This window comes from Dipteris shenzhenensis, chromosome 31 (genome assembly GCF_047967505.1).
Source record: "Dipteris shenzhenensis isolate YYH24624 ecotype China chromosome 31, Dip_SZ_1.0, whole genome shotgun sequence".
NCBI lineage: Eukaryota > Viridiplantae > Streptophyta > Polypodiopsida > Gleicheniales > Dipteridaceae > Dipteris > Dipteris shenzhenensis.
Genome location: NC_141626.1, coordinates 27,672,995 through 27,683,770, shown reverse-complemented (window position 1 = coordinate 27,683,770; position 10,776 = coordinate 27,672,995).

The window sequence follows — 10,776 nt, the reverse complement described above, 5'->3', positions numbered from 1 at the left end:
TCAAAAGAAATCTTTTTGGGATCTCTATAGAGGGTGGTTGAGACGGCTACATAGCCCAGAGATGTTACCATTAAGCACAGAGGAAGAAAAAACCCTCGCCCCTACCCAATCGTGTTGGGCATGGTTGTTATTAAAGTTATCACCCATGTGGTCTTGAAAGAAGAGACACATGATACCAAGTAGTGAGCTCTACCATTGTAATACTGCTTTTCTTGAAAGCCACTTTTACCCTGTTTTCTTGCTCTTCTGAGGAGAGAACTTGTCATGATGTAAAAAGTTTATCTTAACTTCTTAATATACACCCTCATTTTTGGGAAGGGGATGTAGTCATTGATGTATTCATTGGTACTGGGAAAGCTTGGCCAATAGTCCAGGGCCATGTCACATCACTATCTTTGCATTGAAAAGGATAAGAAGTTAAGACCCATCTTACAAGATTTAGTGGACATGGACTAGTATTTGCAAGATCTCCCTGTCTTATTTGATCAATCAACAAGTTGCACCCCCCATAAAGTGCAAGACCCTGTTCATGTAAATCTAAAATTACAAGATGATTTAAGTAAATAGAATTGTTGATAGAATTCACATGTTTTTCAGGTTATAAATCCTAATTTTTAGTATAATTCAAATTTGTGTAAACATTAATGTTAAATTTGATTTTCAATATGCTATTGTATGAAATCCCTCAACATCTACACTAGGTTGGCCAACATGTGGCATGCATGCAAGTTGTCTGGCTTTCCACATGGCTAGTCTCAGCCATAATGCATGGTGATCACATGCTATTAATGGTCACTGAGAGGGACTTCTAAATACAAAGCAAACATTTTAGTGAATTTGGTCAGACTTTATTGCTGCAGATTGCCTCTACATTGTCTTGCCTCTATCACCCCTATAACTCCCAAACTGCTGCTCGCATAGACCTTGTCACTCATCCAATGGGCCACATTGAGCAAGATCAAATTGGTTTGACTGAGATCAACTCTCATGCAATGGATCTTCATACTGATGAAGATTCGGTAGTGTTTTTGTAGGAACTCCATTGCCAGTACTTTGACATCTATGGGGTTGAAGATGAGGACTCTTACAATCTTGTTGGGGCTTATATTATCCTTGCCTCAGAGGATAGATCAAGAGTGATATAGAGGATGGAGAAAAGACTAAGGTAGAGGCACTAGAGTATGAAATTGAGGATATCTAGTGCATGATAACTTGCGAGGGGAACACTCCATTGTAGTTGCCAAAGGCCAAAGCAAAAGTTGGCCAAACCACACTAGGTGAGGCACTGGAGACTGTAACAGAGGGTAGCCCAAGCATGACCCGCACTTTGAAGGTGGAAGTAGAGTGTAGTCAGGTGGCATTAGCCTAGTGTGTAGAATTTATTATTGGATGGGCAAATTTTTGTATCTATGGTCTATTTCTAGGGTTGACCTCCCCTATAATCACAAAATTTCCATTTTTCCATTGTCTTCTTTACAGTTTTCTTTTGCTTGTACTCAGTAAGGTTTAGCATTCACTATCTGATTGCAAATTCATAAGTATGAAATTTGTAATTTTGCATAGAGTAATTTATTGATATTTTGTTATAGCGAAAGATCAATACATGATAGTTTTGGCCCACTCTACAAGCCCATTTTTTATGTGTGCTAGATAACACTGAAAGTGGGCTTTAAGGTACACTCTCCTCTGATAGACATAAGTTAGGATCCTTAGGAAATTTTATAGTGCCAAAATAGCCCAAATTCTCAATAGATAAATTTCTGCAAATTGGTCAAATCAGTGGGGGCAAGCATGGTCAAATCAATGAGGAAGTGGAAATTAACATCAACATTAGCAACAATTTAGCCACATTTGGACAAAGGGGTCCAATTTTTGGTGATCTTTTGGAGCTCTTTTGTGTAAATATGGGTAAGATTTTCGGTATCTCCCAAATTTTTTTGGTGAGACAGGGGTAAAAGTTCCCACTAAAATTTGGCTCAACCCTAAAAGCTCACCATAGAAAGCTCACCAAAAAGTCACTCTCTGAAGCAACTATTCACATATAGAGAGTTGGCAATATCACACAATAACTCCACTATAAGAATATATTGCTAAGGATGATTTTGAGGGTGATGAAGATGAGGGAGAAGGAGGATTTGGATGCTTTGATGGACCCACATATGCAAGACATCATGATGCTATCTCTAATTCTCTTCCTCTAAGGGATAAATGTGTTGTGAGCATAATAATGCAAAATATGTGGACTTTTACATCCTCCAATGTGTAGGAACCAAGGAGTTGAACTCAAAGGCACAAAATGATGCAGGGGGATCTCAATCAATTCTAGCTCTTATGTTGTTAGGATCTATTAGTCTCATGATCTGTATCAGTTACTTTCAAACCAACTAATTCTTCTATTATATTCACATCTAGCATGCACCATTAAGTTTCCAATGGAACCACTCAGTGGGGTGCGAGAAACAAATTCAATATGAGCTCATTTACATCAGTATGCCATTAGGAACTATGTACATTGAAAGGTATGGGTTGGGTTCACCTAGTTAGCTTGAAGTATTCCTCCTTTCATGCCAACCAGCCTTTGCTATGATGATGGAACATGGTACATCATGAGGGCTAAAACCATTGGATTAGCTTGTCATGGCTTAATTTGGGCATTGATTTTCTTTTGAATTGTAGATTAATACCAAAGCATGGGTATTAAAGAGAAAAGGAATGGCAAATTTGTGACTTTCCAAATAAATCCAATGGTTTTGGCCATCATAGTGCTAGTATTGGCATGCTAGCAACTAGAACTGGAGTGTAGCAATTTAATAGCGAGTTGAAAAGGTATTCACACCTCTTTTTTATGAGGCTGTAAACATTGGATTTGCCCTGGTAGACCTCTAGGACGTGGGGATGTAGTTACAAAAATTAACTATTTCTTCTACTGAGTCTACAAGTGTACTCCTATGTGGTTGTGATGACAAAGTGTGCTTTGGGTTAACTCATTTAGTAGATTCCTCATCAATAATTCCATGGTTCTAAGTAGGCAATGTGCAAGGTTTGATTATACTCTATGTACTAACCCAAGTGCAAGCATACTAAATATTGTGACAATTTTTCATTGCCTATAGATCGTATGCTATATCAATTTGAGTTAAGGCAAGAATTGTTAAGTACCGATGACAAGAGTGCACACAAAAACAAATCTCTAAAAAATATGCAGAATGTCTAAAAGTCAAGATAAGGAACAAGAGTAGTAAAAAGGAGCAAGAAAGATAATATTGAGGGGATAAAAGGTTTGAAAACGTGTTGCCTTATTGGGATCAAGGTCTTTCTCAAATTTTCACATGCATGCAATTTGTGTGTGTTGGAGATGGGGTCAAGTAACCTTGAGATCCATGAGATCTCTAAGTTGATTCACTCTAGTTGAGCTTCAACCAATATACTATTCTTAGATTTATTTTTGTAAAAGAAGAATAGGTTGGAAAAAAATCATGGGATCTCTAAACCTTTGGAATGAATTTGAGATAAATCATTGATTTCGTTTACAACCATACTTACAACAAACTCTTTGTAGAAAATTTGCGCTATGCAATGCCCTTTGTTCTCTATTTTATTGTCTATATTGCATGATATCCCTCTTGGGATTTTGTGAAATTGAAGTGCAAGGAAAGGAAACCACCCAAGACGTGACCAATGTACTACCTATCTTCAAGTTCAGGAAGGCCCAATCTCCTTGGATACTTTGCAATTTGTTTGTGGGAAATTTGTGTCTTCACTCTTAGTTCTTAGTTCACTGTTGTAGTCAATCTTGCTTGAACCTTGACTCACACACACCTCTTCACTCTTTTGGGGTAGGCGTTTTGAATGATAAATATCATTCACCTTGTTTGAAGTATCCCACATCATGACATTATATGTACACACACACACACACACACACACACACACACACACACTTACTATCCCTTCCTCCATTTGTTTGGCCTTGCTCATTAGATCTCTCTCTCTCTCTCTCTCTCTCTCTCTCTCTTTCTTAATTCCTCAAATTAAAAACTTAAGTATTTAATTTTTTAATTCTTGTGTTTTCCTTCATTTATTCCCCAATTTGTACCTTAATTCTCCTCAGTTTTGCTCCATTTCCTTAAAATTTATTTATTATTTGATTTTCCTTTAAAAACAAATTCCTTATATTTTATAATCCTTATTTTCTCCTTATTTTTACTTCGTATTTTTCATCAATTTCCTTGTTTAAATTGAAATTCATTTACAACTTTTTTATAGTTATAATCATTTTCCTAGGCATTATTGCCTCCTTTCTCCTAAAATTTAATTCTAATTTTTTCTGTACTCCCTAAACCACCAACAACCCCTCCCCCCCCCCCAAAAAAAAACCCTATTTCTCTATTAAGTGCTACTTAGCTCTTTTCTTTTTTATAAAACCTTTCTCCTACCTCTATTGATGTTAGTAAATTAAAAACTCCTTTTTAGAACCTTTTTTACTCCTAACTCTCATCCTATCCCCTTATTAAAGGTAAACTAACCCACACGTGGCGCCATACACTACGTAGCTTGATCTTAATTATCCCCACCTTCCCAAAAAATTCCCCAGTGTCCTAACTCTCCTGACTCCTCCTACCTATCCTATTTATTAAGCCCTCCCACCCATAGTCTTCTTTGCCTAATCTCCTCTAAGTCTACTATCTATTGCCTCATATGCCCACTGTCTATTTGCTCCCCACCTCCATTCCTAGTACCTCACTGATTGATGTGGCTGATCTTGTTTTCAAGCTTTCCCTTCCACCCATCCTAACAATCAATTCCCTCCCACCCGTGCGAGGCCGTCTATTTGCTTCTCCCTACCTAGACTAGGCGCTGCACTGTGCATTCCCACGGTTCCCATCCCCTCCTCGACTGCCGCACTGACCATCGGCTGGACGTTGGAGATCGTGAGCTACTGACCCCTTCATGGAGTGTAGTCTTCAAAGGTAGCATGAAACTCAAAGGCCATACGCTGTGCCATCTCTCTCTCTCTCTCTCTCTCTCTTTCCTCTCTCCCTAAGTCCCCTTCTCTTTATCTCTCTCTGCTAACTCTCTCTCTCTCTAGCCCCCCCTCCCTCTCTCTCTCTCTCTCTCTCTCTCTCGTCACAAATTCGTCTAGACTGGCTATCACCTTTGCTAACTTTTTCAAAATCTTATTTACTAGCCCCCTTTTTTTTCATAAGTCATAACTATCCTATAATTCTTCCATTTCCCCCTTCCCCTTTCCTTTGTTACTTACCCTTTCTTTCTACAATATACTAAGTTCACCCTCTATAAACTCTAGAGAGTACAAAATTCACTTATGGTTACTCCATTCTACTCGACACTCTTTAAATTAAAACATGCTTGATAAGTTTGTGGATAAGTGTTAATTTTATTGTTATCCCGATAACAAGGGAGGGGTGTTTATGACAGCTGTCTTCCCAACTAAGCTTTAAGCAGGTTCTCACCACGTTTTTCTTGTTGGATGGTGGTAGGTAGGCAGACTCCTCTCTTCAATAAAAGTGATGCTTGTCAGGACCTATCCAAGCCCAACTTCCATACAGTTTCCACAAAGTCATTTCTACAAAAGTGTCCACTGCTAGTTTCCTTTATAAATAGGGATTCACCGACTTGTACAAACTTTTCTGTTAATGCAATTAGTCCTATTTCATTGTCTAGCTTCACTCTTTTGTCTTTTGACTATGCAAGAGGGTGTTGTAAAATCTTCCACAAACACACACACACACACACACACACACACACACACACACACACACTCACTCCTGACAATCAAATGCAAGAATTGATGTACTATAAATGCCATCTTTGTGCATAACATTTAACAAGTCGAAAGGATCGTGGTTTGTTATGATCAAAGATTGACTCTCTTTATAGCGAGTTCCAACAAAAGTTTTTTTTTGGCTTTTCATGAGTCATGAGGCTAAAGGAAAAAAAAAGGGATAAAAGCATTAAAGTAACCATGTAAAATAGGCCATATATCAATTAGCGCATGACCTTTATTTGTGACAAAATTACTCAAACACAAAGGGTTTATCAATAGCATATTATTAACCATTGCTTATTGGTTAAAAAATAAGAATTTATGTAGAAGGGTGTAATTAGCAAGTGATCCTTAATTTTTTGAGCATAGGAATAAGAAAAGGCAATGTGGCCCTTCATTTCATGGGTGACCCTTCATTTCTTGGGGGACCCTTCATTTATGGGGAGGACACAACTATATAAATAACACATGGTGGGTATAGTAAGTCATGGCATAGTGGAATAATCAACTGGCTATAGACTTTGATTTGGACTTCGTGAATTGTGACCTTCTGCATCAACTGCTCAATACAAAAGCTTTAAAGGTATGAGCATACGTGGCTCAGTCCATATACATGTACAAGGGCGAATCTACATAGTACTTAAAAGCGCACCATGAACTATGCCGCAATGCCACGGCACAACCCATGTTTAATGTGCTTAACACATGTGAGGGTGCTTCCTTATTTCAAAGGAATACTATTATGAACATGAGACAACTCTACTAGAAGGGTAGGTAGACCAGCTCATTGGTCATTACTATAGGATCTTCTTAATTAGACTGCAAGACCTAAGGGCCACAAGACATGTAATATGGATCTCGGACCTCATGACCTTCTCCAAGTTGTTTTAAGATCTTGAACTCCTCTAAATGGACCTTAGAACCTTTACACTATGGTCCGCTTATTCCTTTGGTGTGCCTTATGGATGCTATGTGCATGTAGCTTTTTTTAGTATCCATAGTAATTTATACATTATAGTTTATGCAATTTAAGGCCTTTTTTTTTGGGAAAAAAAGTTTCCTAAAAAAGAAAAAGCCGTACCAATTTTGTGTGTGTGTGTGAAAATTATAATTGTAAGCCTTTACTTTTTAATCAATGGCTTTCTTTTCTTTATAAGGCTATCATACCTTTTAAAATAAAAAAGGTTTTTAATACATGTGTAGTGATATTTTGTGTGTAAAAAGGATAAGGGAATTTTCCAATCCATATATTTTCTATGAATTAATCTTTCACTCTACTTTGGACATTGATAACAAGTCCAGTAATGCTATGACACCTATCTTCCCTTTTGGTTTAAGAAATTCTAACTTAAGCATGTTGGATGGTGGCAGGTATCAACGTTGCTGGTTGAAGTGTAGTACAAAGATTCAGTCATGGAAAATTTCTTTATAATCCTAAAAATATTCTCTTTTTAGGATTCAATCATATTTTTGTATGTAGTAATACCTTCTCTCATATATCATTTGATGTTAAAATGTTGTTCATATATTCTTGGACCTTCTTGAGGGGTTCTAATCTAAATCTTAAACACACACACAAATATTGCCATCACAGTTTGGCCACACTGATTCCTTGAATATAGGACTAACACTACATCTTGTGGTTATTCTTTAGATCGCTGTACAGTAGTGGCATAATGATCTTGTGGACCTAGGATATTCTGATAATATTTTGATTCCTAGTCTAGTGGTACAAGCTACTCTTGCCCTTATCGAGATATACAAAAAGATAATTGAGCATGACATTCCTAGAATTGAAAAGGCTCTATCTTGTACCGTTATACTTAAGGTCACTACTGAACTTCCTTGGTTCAAAAAAATTGATCTTTCTTCATCGGAGCAAGAAAAGTTGGATACTTTCTCCAACTTACTTACTACTTCAATGGAACACGAAGCTAAGGATAATTTCATCATGCCCCCATCATGCATTCCTACATTATGTGCTCGGGAGGCGGAATTTGATGTGTCTCAAGAGACTCATTAGAACAAGATGTGGACTCTTAATAATTTGAATCTTTTAACACCTTTGAGTATAGGTATCTTAAAAATTTGGGGCTCACTATCTAATGTGGATGTGGAAAAATGCAAATAGGTTGCTCTCAAAGGAGTCTCATAATTTAATAGCTTTCAAAAAGGTAAGCATTCCTTGTGCACCTACACTATCTACAATGGATGCTAGGAAGTATTATAACTCCAAAATACTATTACTTGTTTGGGGAGGCTTTAAATCAAGTATAGAAAGGGCTGCAAATTACAAATTCCTGTGGTGGAATTGGTTATGACCATTCCTCAGGTGTGCTTGTGTTGCTTACAAATGTGGTGTCTCTCTCATTTGGGTAAACCATGTTATATGGTATATGGTGAATCACTTGGATTTCTTTTACCCGGATATGAGTTTAGTAGCATACTTTATTGCATTCCTCATATGGCTGAATGGACCGGCAAAACCCATAGTCCAAACTCTTATCACTTTCATCTTTGTGAGAGAGTTTATGATTGAAGGAGTCTTGGAATATGTAGAAAATCCAAAGGCCAAACTTTTTTCTTCAATGGATAATGAGCAAGGACTCACTACATTGATTGAAAAATTAATCAAATCCCCTTCCTTTTCAAGGGAAAGTGCCGAGCTTATGAAGCCAAAATATGGTGGCAGAGGCAATGCAAGAGTTAATCCAGTCCCTTTTCGGGGTGGGGCCAAATTTGGAAGAAGTTTCACAAGAGTGAACTATATGAAAATATGAAAATTCTATAGATTTCAAGGGTGCTATAGTAAACTTTGGAAAATTTCAAGGCTGAGCTATAGCAAACGTTTGAAATGTCTAATTTGGGGTTGCTTTATTACTTTTGGGCATCCGCCGACTTATTTAGAATGATAGAGGCATTGGCTATTGCAGACTAAATCTGTTGGAAAAACCTTGGAATCATTAAACTCCCTTCTATAGAGCTAATGCTTATGTTTTCTATTCATGATGCTAGTTAGTGATTTGATCCCATTGTTTATAGCTAGGTTGTAGGATCCCCTTTGGCATACCAACCCCTTGTTAGTTATTTGTGTGTTTATTGTTGCGAGCTTTTTTTCCTTGTTGCAAGCCTTATTCAGCAAACCAGGACTATGTAATAGGTGGCTTGATATTCAACATGTAGTGCCTAAGTTGAGCAAATTTATGCACATCCCTAAGACTTCATATAGTAGGCTATCAAGCACATGTTTAGATTTTGGCAAGGCACATGGTCTTTTGATTTTTTGAGTGCCACTTCCCAAGGAGGTTACTTCATTTACATGCTTACAGTGGTTTCGATTGGATTGGTGACTTTGATACCTGGTAATCAACTAGTTTCACTTGTTTCTTTCTTGGACACTCAATAATTTCTTGGTCAAGCAAGAAATAGTCTATGGTTGCTGCCTCATCCTATGAGGCTGAGTACAACCAGAATCAAGTGTATTTAGATGAGGTTTTTGTTGGCCAATATTCATACTCCAATTTTCATTGAAAATTAGAGCGGTATATGTAGGATAAGGTGGTACACTTCTTGCACGTTAAAGTTGTCAAATTTTTAGTGATAAAAAGCACACAGCTTGGGAGCACTTTTGGAGATTCAAACTTGCATGCTCAGGACCCACAAAAGAAGAGCTTGCTATAACATTCTATAGCTGTGTTGTCTTTAATCCCACTTTCAATCATCATTCAAAGGTACTATGAATTATATTCCCCACCACAAATTTCAGACACACTTCGTTCCCTCCCATTTTTGAAACTCACTTCATTCCCCCCATTGGTATTTATGCAAAGACTGACATTCTATAGTATTGAATATCCATTATCTCAAAGAGCCTTCTGCCCCCCCTATGTGTGTGTGTGTGTGTGTGTGTGTGTGTGTGTGTGTGTGTGAAGTAGAGATCATATCCATGTCTATTTGGACTGGGGCATGGTCACCCAAAAAAGACTTAGATTTGCCAACCTTCAGCCTCATCTCCACCGAGCTTACATGATGATATTCATCATCTATGTGTGAAGTTTCCCAAACAAAGCTTCAAGGAAAGCTAGAAAGACGGGGAAATTTCCCTTTTCTTTTCCTCGGGTAGGGTGAAGGGCATTTTTGCTACTTTAGCTCACGTCCAAACCTCCGGTTGGGGAATGGAGTGACCCCCATGAGCTCTGCTTATGGAAGGAATGCTAGGCTCTACACTGTTTTGAGTAGGATTCCCCATCAAGCTCTAGAGCTAATGTAGAGGAGTCTTCTTTCTTCTTGTTGTTTCTCCCTTTGCAGTTAATGCAAATGTCTCTTTCACTGCCATTTTGATACCGTGCCATTGCTTTCCTTGACTTGCAATCTCTGCCTTGTGCCTTGACCAAGATTTTTAGCTTTCTTGCCTTACAGCCTCTATCTACTTCTCTTGCAAGCCATGGTAAGCTACATGTTGCCATTGATGCCATGGCCATGATTAGTCTAGAATAGCCCTAGAGAAGCTATGTTGTGAGGTGAGCAAAGAATAGAACACAAATTACCTAAAAGAAGATAATGCCAAACTAAAGTTTACACAAGGTCATATCAAGGTGCGTGTAGGTTGTAGGGTGCTTATAGGGTGGTGATAGGTTGCAAGTACTTAATATTCCAAGATTTGATGGGTGGGAGGTAAAAATTCGAAATTCGTGGGGGTAGAAATTTTTTTTGTTGTCGGGTCTCCTCCGACGATACACGTCAGCAGAATTGGATATCCCAAACAAGTGCAATGTGGCCTAACATTCTTCAAAACACAAATAGGACAAAGGGCATGCTATCAAGTTTAATGCTGTGTATTATGAAATGCAATGACCTTTGACATGCTTATGAGCCATATAGCAAACAAGTGCATGGAAAAAGAAACAATTCAAATTTGTAAATAGTGTTAGATTTATTAAAAGATCTTCAAGAACATGCACAAATTGCATATTTTCAACTTCTTCCAT